We start from the raw sequence: 12,009 nt of genomic DNA on the forward strand, positions 1-12,009 counted from the left end.
AATATCAAGGAACCCGGCCTGCAGCCTCTGCAGGATCAACAACTGCGAGTTAAGGTGACGTCATCCTGGCGTTTGAAGGATGGAACCGAAGGGCTGCCCATATCTTTCGTGGACGTCTCAGATATACCTAATTATTTAAAACTTTGCCATCAATTACATCGTGACGTCTGTTCCATGAAGAAATTAGAGAAATTATGTATAGTTGTCATATTGTTGTTATATGTATAGTTATTATACAGTTATGTATAGAATATTACAAACACATTCAATATCAAGACTACATGGAAAGTTGTTTGGACATCGTCGAAAGATTATGAAACGTGTCTCGAGATTATTTGAAAGTCAATTCATAGTCATCTTTAAGAAATCGAGAAGAGATCGAGAGTTTGGAGACTATTATATATTATAGTACCAAAGTTAGTTTGGGGTCAGTTCAAAGTCACTTGACTCTGTCACTGTCATCTCAACGTCGATCATCGACAGATCGCGATCGATCATATCGATTTCGATCGAAGAACGAGAGCGAAAGCTCCGCGCGTAATAATTACAGCAGCCAGCTACTGTATCCGACGCGACGAATGTATCACTAAAGGTGAAAGGTATTGAAACCGCGAAAAAAACCAAAGGAACTGGAAAAAAGCTGAAACCTGAAAACTGAAACCAATCGTGATCGATAGCAATCGAAAAGTGAAAGCCAAACCTTCATAGCTACTCACCAGCTACTGCATTCGACGCGACGGATAGATCGAGAGGCGAGAAAGAAACCGAGACCGATGGACAAAAATGGAAAGAAAGGGAAGTAGAAAAAATGGTGGAAGTTCGTCGTTCGAGATCGTCGATTCGCGGAACACTGTTTCGCTGAGAACGCGACTATTCCCGTTTTCTTTCAGGAAGCGCGCAATCCCGCCGCTGCGCCGACGAACTTCCGGTAATCGCGTGCATTCGTGAAGAGCTCTCGTCGACGAGCGTCGACGGAAACCAGACGGAGAACGGAAGCCGCGTCGACGAGGACAGAGAGTCGGGGGTCGGCGGGACGGAAATGGTCGGGGAACGAGAACGAAAGAAAAGAGATGGTGCGCGTAGGATCGTGTAAGGGCGGAAAGGAGATGGAGTTCACGGACGAGAGGAGAGGTAGCACGAAGCTATTGCAGGCATACGCAGCCGCGCAAGTACATACACACATAGGCTGGAGTCGGTCTAATCGACGCGGCAGGTAATCGTCGCTGAAAGTAATTTACTCGCACGCGTGTCGTTGACAAAGCCGGCTGCTGGCGACGGTCGGCGTACATTTTAAAATCTAATTGAAAATCTAATTAAAAGCGGCTCGACGACGAGAGAAGGGCACACAGCGAGCCAAAGAGGGCGCAAGGTATCGATGTACACCGGTGGGAATGACACAAGCGGCATGAAAGAGGGTAGGAAAGTGGTGGCAGGCATCGGCAGGGGTAAAGTCAACACAACGAGCGTAGTTGTCGAAACGGAAAGAAAAACGTTATTGTTGACTTATGTCCATGGGATGCGAGGGTGTGGAACCGGGCGTGAAAATAGCTGGTGATGTTCGGCTCGACGTCGACCCCGATGTCGATTTATTGGTAGAAAATCAGGGCTAAAAGAGCGCGTCTCGGTCGTGGAAGCGTTCACAAATTGCCGGGAATTTAATTAAACCGTGCGGAAGAAAGAAGGCCACGGAGGAAAATATCGGGCCAACGAGGAACATGTAAAACGGCGGATTATTAAAAGCGAAGTGCACCAAGAGCATACAGGGACGTTGCGAATCAAAATTTAATTAAAGAACGAACGTCTCCACGAAACCGATGCTTCCGAGGCTAAAAGTGACAAGAAGCGTCATCGTGCAGCCTCTTTTCTCCTCTTGAAATCGGAGCAGGACAAAATCTTTTTTCGAAAATGAACAAGCACGGAGGTTATACGGAGCTGTTGAGAAAATCTCATTGGTAGAAATTCGCGTGATCGCGATCGAATTAATTTCCCCGCCACGGTAACACGATTCGCCTCGATGAAATTTAATATTTGTCAAAGGACGATCCTATCATGGCGTCGACGGAAGATAATCTCATCGTGGTCTAAAGATAACATTTCGTTAATCCGATTTTCGACGCTCGACGAAAACATTAGTAGGAAGCTGTTCGCGCAGGAGGAAGAGAAACGAGGAGAGGCCGAGTAGTTAGCTGGCAATTTATAATCAGTCGGAAGCTGTTATTTCACGGCTACGCTGGTTGTAACTTTGAATATCTTGTAAACAGATTACGATTAATATTTTCCATTCGCTTGCTTCGTGCTTTTCAAACGAAACACGACGAGTCGACTTCTATCTCACGGTTCGGACAAAAGTCGCGCTGCGTCGGAAATTCGCTCATCATTTTCACCAGTACAGTTTGTAAATTATCAGGAACGATGGAACACGGAACTGCGGATGAAAGCAAACGAATTCCGATTTTAATCGTGTCCTATTAAAAATGACGAGGAAGAGGAAACAGGTTTAGGGGGAGCGGAACGAAGTAATATCAAATGGACAGAGATTGTTCGACTGATCGAATAAATTGAAATAAATCCGGTGGACTGTTTCGATTCAGAGAAATCAAGCACGAACAGCGTGAGTCGTCAATGTAGTAAATTATTCGCGGTTACGATGAATAGCGACGCTATAACCGGTATATCCCAATCGTTCCGCTGGAAAACCGAAAAAGTTCCCAGGGAAATCGTAAAGTCGCGCGCTTCCCACGTTCTACCGTGGACGTGTATCGATCGTAATTCAACCGGAATTTTTACGAATCCGTTGTGTCGTAACCATCCAGGTACGTTTAATTTCGTCGGGACCAGTCTGGTCTCTCGTTTCGCTATAAACATCGTCCAGCCTTAATGACGCGCCGTTGCAACCGTTAACGAGACGAATTCGGCTCGGTTGTCCGACTGCTCGCCCTCACCGTTAAATAATTCACCGACAGACTTAGGGTGTAACGGCGTTTTCATCCTGCACCATGCACGCGCTCAGTCATTGAATTTCCCCAACTTCCGTTAATGAATTTTGGCCTTGCTGAACCTGTTTGTCGTGCGCACGAAGGACGAAGATTGCGAATGGGAAAAGTTGTTTCGGTAATTTTACTGAATTTCGTTCATAGTCTTCTCTCTCTCTATCCCACGTTCGACGAAGTTTCTTCTAATTCGATCGAGTTCAGCAGGGAAATATCCGCGCGAGACGACAACGTACGTTGTGTCACGGAGTTAAACTGCTTCGTTGGTGGAGCGATATTTCTCTAAAACGCTCGTTGCCCACTAAATAACGCGTTTAGCTTGACCTCGTTAGCGACGGTGTCGCTCTCGCGATGCGGGCCGGTGGTTTTCCGAAATTTTTTTCGTTAAATGTTCACGTAGTTCACCGTGCAAACTTTGCGGTGGATGGAGTGCCGTTGCGTGCAAACTTTCACGACCCTTGAATTTTGAAAAATGTTCTATTGGAATTCTACTTGGTCGCGCGACTTTTTATTCTTCCTTTTTTACCATATATTTATTTCATACTTAACCAGCTAGGCTTCTTAACGGAGGAAACCGCGAGTAGACGTCGTTTATTTTTTAAAATTTACTTTTAATCTTCTCGTACTCGCAAGGGTGCCTCCCTAAATACTCGCTTTCCTCCATTCTACGTAATTGCGCACACAATTTCCGCAGGAACTAAACACACCGTACAATGTAACTTAAGCCTAACTAAGCTCACTTGACTATGGTGTTCCGCATTAACCCTCGACTGATACTCGCGCTGCTATTTCCTCGCGTTGCACCTAGTTACGGTAGTCGTTTACCCGGAACTTCCGTACCTTCATTGTCGATGAACGCATTGTCTGGATGCAAAAGTACTCGCTAAACCACATTCTACTTCATTTTACACGAAACCAATTCGACGTACAGACTTTTTCTCAGTGAACATTCGTAACGAACAGTAACGAGCATTTTTCAATAGTCTGGCAATATGACCGCCTGTGCGAGCATAGTTACTCGTTAAAAGTTTATGGAGCTCGTAGCACGTCTGTTTAAATTGGTGACGTCTTTTGCCCGCAGACCGCTTCGAATTTAGATGCAGCTGTATTTTCTTATACAGGTGTGTTATACGGTGACCACAGGTGTATATGGGATAGACCGTGGTGTTCAGATGTGCAGGATCATCTAGATAGACATTGCAACCAGTTACGATGTGCGGCGATACGATTGCTGGACCAGACTCGCGCTATAACCACGATACGAGAACGTTTCCTCGTTTGCTGTCGAGATACCTCCTGTAACGAAAATGTTTTTTCTTCTTTCGTCTTTTTGTTTACCATGTAAGTTTCTGCCTTTCGAATTGATTCGATTCACAGTTAGGATTTCGACGATCTAATCTGCAGTTTGCCACTTGCAACTTACAGTTAATAGGAAGTGACGAGCAAGAAAAATTGCACTATCGCCTCGTAAACAGTTTGGCTTCGCACTTGGTACAGAGAATATAGATTGTTCTGGCACAAGGAATTTTTCTTACCACTCTGTTTTGGGAAATATATACGTAGGCTAACGCAGTTAGAAATGCAGTGCTGTATTCTATGGTATCCCGAGAGTATCGCCTTGAATTGCAGACAGCACCATATGGCGATGAAGCGAGTGGGTTTGGCTGGAACAGGCCTTTCACTTAGCTGAAATTCTCCGTGCCAAAGTTAGGATAACTAGAATTGATAAGTGAATTTTCGATAATATTTAGCAGCTAGATTATTGAATCATATAATCAGCATACCGAGCAACAGTAATACAGCGATTCGATAATAATTTTGGACCTACTTAAAACAAGTGAAAAAATCTCGTCCTCGCGAAGCTATAATTCACGACGTGTTAATAATATTTCGCAATATCTTTGTTAGTTTACGATGTTCGTTTGATAAATGTTACACTCCGTACATGGGTGTAATTTGTTGTAGAACACAGGAGATTTGATAACAACCGATCGTACCGTTCGATACGTTGCTCGCGACGGGTTACCGTGTCACTGTATCGAGAAACGCATTTCCGTGGTACCGATATACGCATTGGGCAAACAATGCGTTTTGTCCGGCGTTTTTCATGCTTATTGTTTCGTAGTAGCTTTTCAGGCGATCGTACCGCATGCACCGAGTTTTTCCATGTGCATACGCTCGTTAACTGGGGCGTTACGTTTGACAACGACAACGACAACGACAATGACAGATGCTCCCTTGTCAGGGTGTGCTGCGAGCGCAACGTGACAAAGGGGGTGGCTAGGAGGAGGAATGTAGCGGAGGCAATAATTAACGAGGCTAATGATCAAACAATATGAGTCCCGGTCTATTCACTCTATGATCATTCGCCGTGTCCACCTATACGCTGCTCGATAATTAATTGTACGTTAGCCGCAGCAATATATTGAATTCCACCGTTTGATAGCTAACGATCGTCCATCGCTGACTCCCTGTTTCATTATCGTTCAACGATATTATGATACGCGACGCTGGACACACGATTTTTCTCGATGGATCACAGCTCGATGGAATTTGAACATCGTTAGAAATATTTGATCGAGTATCTATTTTAGTACCCTCTACGGTTGAAACGTGCAACGATGTATCTCGTTAATACATGAAAAGTGGAGAAACGGGGCGATCGGTTTTTGGGTATAAATTAGATAATTCGATTTGTTTGTTTGCACTATCGTTTCGTTTGTTTGCACTTTTCTCTTGTTTATTTATCGCCGATATATTTATTTTCATAAATATCGACGTTTCGTCGAAATTGTTCTATTTGCGATCGGACGTACACGCGTCATGGGCCGTGTTAAACGTCGGAACGAAACTATCCGAGATGAGAAGAGGTCCAGAGAGCTGTGCCGACGCCATCCCGAAAGTGTACGTTCATCATCGGCACGTTAGTTCTAGGGCTATTATTGTTAGCTTGGCGTTTTCATCCTGACTTGACAATAGAGAGGACCGCGTAGAATGATAACAATTAATCGTCGGGTAGAAAGTCCGGACTCGTAACTCGCTGTTGCGCCGTTTTGTCCGGCGATGTTCGTATCGACGTTTTTGACGCGGACGTCGACTATTGTCCGAGCAATATTTATCATCGCGATTGCGGCGAAAATAAATTATCCAGCATCGCTTCGTCGTCACAAAAGGCCCATCGAAATTTTTTCCTCTCGTATTCGTCTTGTGTGGCTGCCACAGTTTCTGGTTATCGTCTATCATATCTTCTTCCTCAATGATGTGCGTTGTTCCAGTACAAAAATTGAAATAATGGATGCGTTATTCCTCTAGAATCAAAATTTCCCATGTTGGTAAAAGAAATATCGAATATGTTATATATAACTAGAAGATAAATTGAGAGATCGATTGGCATTCATTTAAAACCTTGATCGAAACTGCTATTACGGATATATCGTAACACCATAGTCGCGATGAGAACTTTTAACGAGTGGCCGCCTGTACATGAAAAAATAAATTCTTATTTTTCGTGGACACGACGTAATTGTAATCCATTAATATCAGAAAAACGATGTATGGAAATCGGAACAGTTTCTTTATCGATGAAACTGCGTTGCAGCTAAACGAACGCTAATTCATCAAAATTTATCAGGACCGATCATCGCGTTTATTATTCGTCACGGTAGCCTGTTTGAAGCTCCAAAGCCAGTTAATATAAACTGTGGAAAAATGCCGCGTTCGACGCGGTATAAAGGAGAGAGAGCGTGACGAACGCACGCGTGTATTCGGCCGTTGGAAGCTAAAAACCGTGATAAAAATTGTTATGCGTCCCTTCGTGTTCGCACGGTTGGTCGTGTATGCGCATATTGCGATAATATGCGATCGGCTGCACGTGTATATGCATCTGCGTGCCAACATCCCCGTACGTCTTTCGTTTCGCGTTCGCGACTGCGTTTTCCCAGGCACAGCGGCGAAATTTCAGGAATTTCTGCCGCTGAAAACGTAGCTGGGTAACGATAACGCGATTACGGTACGTCGCGCGGAACCGTAGCCGGAAAATAACGTTTGTTCCAGCGGAAACAGCGTAACGGTCACTCGATTAGCAAACCGAAATCGATACGGTTGAACGTGGAAACACGGGACGACGCTTTCCTTACGTAAAACCGGAATTTTCCCGATTCGTCGTTCGATTCCAATCGCTGCTACGTAAAAATCTGGCTAACCGAACTATCGAAGTGGAACAGATTGCGTAGGTATATAGCAAAACGTTGGAACGATAATTACTAGAACCACGGGACTTAAGTCGCGTCGTCAATTATCCCTCCGAATTACTGTAATCCCGACCCACATGCATAATTCCTGATAATTAATCGATTCTCTGGTATCAGGGCGAAAAACTGAAATTACGGTTCATCGATAGGTAGCGAGGTGAACCCTCGTTGCCCCGGTATTACAGGTTCTTGGCTTGCCTCTCGGTGAATAGGGGTGCTGCGGGCCCTCAACATCCCCTATCCAATCGCATTCTTTCGGGATCGTGACTGTCTATATAGTTGGTCTCGCGTGTGACTGCGTACGTTACCATGGCGTGAGTCGAAGCACGGAAATTAAAGCGCGATAGATAGGTAGATGCAATGCAGCTGGTAGACAGAGGGATATAGGAAAAGGGAAGCGCGGTAGTGAGATTCGCTGGAGAACGCAGGCTGTGTTGGCCAGAGAAACAGAGAGATGGAGCGGAGGGTGCGAGCGAAACGGAATTAGAGAGAGGGAAGAGGAACGCGGGCGTTAAATATGCATGCCGGGTAAAGCGGTAACAATAGAGGGTTCCTCGTCCCTGCCCGTTCGCAACCCTCACCAGAGAGAGGTTCGCAGTTGATCGCGCGACCCGGGCGCAAAACACACCCCGCTAATGGCACCCCCGGCACTTTCTACTCGTGATACCCGCACCCTGCAGCCCTCTATATACCACCTACCTATCCAGCAACACTCACCCTCTCTACCTCTCATCCGGTTCAGTCGCTACTACAGCCTTGCTCCTGCTCTTCCTACTCTCGACTCCCTGATACTCGACCTTCCTTTCTTTCTTTCTTCCTTTCTCTTTCCCTTTTTGTTTCTCTTTTTCCCGCTTCTTGTCTGTTTCAAGCCTTATACTTTCTCTGTTTCACGTTTCCTCTTTTCGTCTCTTCGGCAACGTCCGTCTCGCTTTCCTTCAGGCTTGTTGCCCTTTCACCCCAACCCGTCCCTTTTTTTTATCGTTCTCGCTTCAACTTACTGTCTTTTTAATTCCGTTTCCGGTTCTCCGCGTCTTTTATATCGCACCACGGCTCGAGGGCTGTTGTATCGAGAGAACGATTCGTTAGAAAGTCGGTCACGCCGATAAAACGGTCTCGAGTGTGTGTCGGAGGGTGCGTGAAATTCAGCGGTTCGCTTTTCTGGCCAACCTCGAGGGTTCTCTCCACCCTTGATGCGTTCCGCCGGAAGTTTCTCTGTTTGCATTTGCTCTTTGCTTTCACGCGTTATACCGCGAACGATATGCGCCAAAGTATACGACAAAATTTATATTTATTTATTTCTTGGAAAATCAGATCTCACAGATCGGCACGGAGTAAGCGGCAGAAAGCTTCCGCGAGCGCGAGAAGTCTGCAAGTTCCGTTCGTGGAATTCAAACATTCGGCGACTTAATATCGAGGCAAGCTGGCTGTCGGATTCGAGGAAAATCCGAGGTAATACTGGTTCCGTCGTTACGAGGGATACTTGTTACAAAGTTTGAATGTTGTTCTCGGACAGATGCTTATTCGAGAACGAGACCAGCTCAGGGTAGGTGCCCGTCTTGTCTCCTTCTCCCAGTTCAAAGTTTCGTAGCTTCCGGTGTTTAGCCGCAGTCTTTTCGGTGAAATCGGGGTGAAGCGTTGCAGTCTCGTTCGAAGTTCAACCTTGTGAACACTGGCTCTCGCGGGCTCTCTTTCACTTCGCACGATTCGATCGAGAATTCCTTTCACCCCTCGATTCTTCTCTCGTCCTTTCTCCATTCGCTTGGAAACGTCCACGTTTCCGTCCTGAAACGACCAACTCCATTATTTCGCCGCGACGAAGGTCCGGCAAGAAACAGGCATTAATTTAACTTTCGCGAGATCGCGCGACGTCTTTTCTAAATCTTCATCTTCTTTTGTTCCAACGTAGCGCCACGAGTTTCTCCGCGTAATATTTAAACGTCCAACTAATCCAAAGTTAATCCAAACTTGGATCCAGATATATGTATGCTACAGTGATGCAGCGTAGTTGAATCGGTAAACTAGAAGGACTAACTAGTGGAGCGAACAAGTAGCGATTGTTGCTCCGCCGAATGGATCTATGTAGTCGGTTGGTCGAGAGGACGAGTGGCCGACAAAACACGCGAAACGTACAAGAAGGCCGAGGATATAGCCTGCTTGAAATGCGGCCGGCGTTCGCGTCTACTTCCGATCCATCTGGCTCAAGACGGGCGACAAATCGAGTTACCGCCCAAGAGCCAAGACCAAAGAGTCTTGGCAGCCTTCTTTTCCTTCCTTCCTTCCTTCCTTCCTATTCCCTATCCTCGAACAACTCCAACTACGGTTTCGCCAGTCGTAGTTACCAGCTTCTTTTCTTTACTTTCCGCGCCGGTTTCCTCGGGACCATCGGATCGCCTCTCGAACAATCCACCATCGACGATCGACAGTAGAAATGGAAACCCGATGGGCGAACAGTGAAACAGAGAAGAGAGCGAGAGAGCACGAGATTTGACAGAATGGAAGTCGAGTCAGGATCACTAACCCTGTTTAGTGTTCGAGATCGCAAGTAAAACGAGTTGCCAGCTCGTTAGGCGATGCGAGTACCGGTGCTTGAGCTTCCATCAATGGCGATATCACGTTCCGTAGATACGTAGGCTGTTCGTCAATTATCCTTTCGACTTCTTCCTTCCGCCATACTCCACCATCCATCGGTTTTTCTTCTCTTCTCTCTCTCTTTGATTCTTCGGCGTTTCGCTTTCTTCTTGTTCCCACTTGTTCCTCTCTTTTCTCTTATCATCCTCTTCTTTCTTTTTCTCTCTTTTTCTGTGCTTCCCCGAAGCTGGCTGGATTGATGGAACACCGAGGGACGGCTGTGATCTGGTCAACGTACGGTTCATTGAATAAGGTATCACCAAGGCCGAGGCGAAGTTTTATGAGGTTAGCACCGACTGGGAACGCCGGTGTGAGTGGAGTTCGAGGTAAGTCTGGTAATGGAGATGGACTTTGCGAAAGTATTTGCTACGCCGCGTTAAATAATTTGCGAACCGGTCGCGCTCGGTATCGGCACCTCCGGCTGTCCAAGTTAGATTGATTATTACACGCTGACTTCCTGCCAGAAATCCCATCGGGATTCTTTTAACTGTCGCATAATTTTACCCTCCCTATTATTATTATCTTGCGGTTCGATCTATAGAATCGATATGGGATATAATTCCACGGTTTATATTAGATTAACTTCGCCCTCGTTGCATCCTATAACTTCATTTCCTTATTGGTTCAGGATTTGATCGGCGATATAAATCTGTGATAAATCTAGCGACCATACCAATGATTTGCTAACTGGCTACTCTAACCAGTTATCGAGTATATTTCGAGGAAATCTCGAGTGTCCCCTTACACTCGTATTTGACACACTTGAAATTACGTCGATCGGTGGAAGTCAGTCTTTTGTTTCTTGAGAATCGTATATCATTCGTGTACTTGTTACGACCACTCGCGGAGAGACGCGATCGCGTGGAAGCACGTCAACAGGAGTCGTAAATTCCCGTTACGATTAGACAATGATCGATCCCCTTATTTCTGTTAGGATAATAGGGATTCAATGAGTACAACACTGAGCTTAGCAGGTTATAAGATTGTATATTTCCAACAACTTTATATAGAAGCTAGTTACGTTGGTGTATAAATATAAGTTAAGTAGGTGAATGATTGACGGATGAAAACCGGAGTAAAGAGATGTTGACTGTTATAAGGTTGAAGAATCAGTAAAGTTCGGTGACGATGCTGTGGCGGAGGAAAGCTAATGATGGGTGTGTCTAGCGCACGGGACCATCGGATTTGTTGATGACAATTTTGGCTGGGAAAGTGAGAGCAATAGACATTGTTTCTGATTGGATAATAAAAAAGTGGACTAGGAAGCCACCCCCGAGAGAAAATTAATAGCGGAAGATACCATACATGAGAAAAACGAACTTTCCCGTAGTAGACAATAAATTTAAGGAACACTTGAAATAAAAGATACTTGTTTGGTGTGAAGAACCTTAACTATGAAAGGGCCTGCTTTTTTGTAAAGAGTCACCGGACGTAACAGTACTTATGTGAGGTGGTACATGTTTGTTTGTTGCTGTCTGGCCTGTATAGTTGTGGTGATAGTGCGCTTGTCGCGTAAATTGTAGTGATGACGATATCCTGTTATTGGATCAGGAGTTGACTGACTTCAGTAAATGACTGCTCTAAGGATAAGATAACAGATAACAGTAGTAGACCCGTCTCGTACTATTAAGGAGGAAAGCTCGGTGTGGGTGTGCCTTTTTGAACTAAGAACGCGAATTCGTTGTTTACACTTTTCGGTAGGAAAGTGAGGCTAACGATCCGCGATGCCCATTGGTTATAGCCAACGTTAATAAATAAAATTATGAGGAAAAAGTCTCCTGCAGATGTGGCTCATGGATGTCCTTGTTCATGGGAAAAACCTGCTATTTCGCTAGACAAACACCCGCTTTCTCCGTAATTTGTAAGAGTGTGCAATAAACATAAGGACTGTTTTAAGAACCACCCATAAACCGAAAATACTTATATGAATAGAAATTAAGCTAAAAAGATTCGGTTTATGATGTTTCCTTAGGTTTATTGCGGGTCAGTGTAACGATGTATAGGTCTTGATGGCTAGACCGCGAGGGACCTCCCACGGACCATCACACGCGACGTAATACATAATAAGTAGAATTTGACCCGTGACACGCTACTGCTTGTGTGTAGTGTGAGACAGGTTCTGCTGTGGGTCGCCGGTGTCG

The sequence above is a fragment of the Bombus fervidus genome, chromosome 8 (assembly GCF_041682495.2).
Source record: "Bombus fervidus isolate BK054 chromosome 8, iyBomFerv1, whole genome shotgun sequence".
NCBI classification, from domain to species: Eukaryota; Metazoa; Arthropoda; class Insecta; order Hymenoptera; family Apidae; genus Bombus; species Bombus fervidus.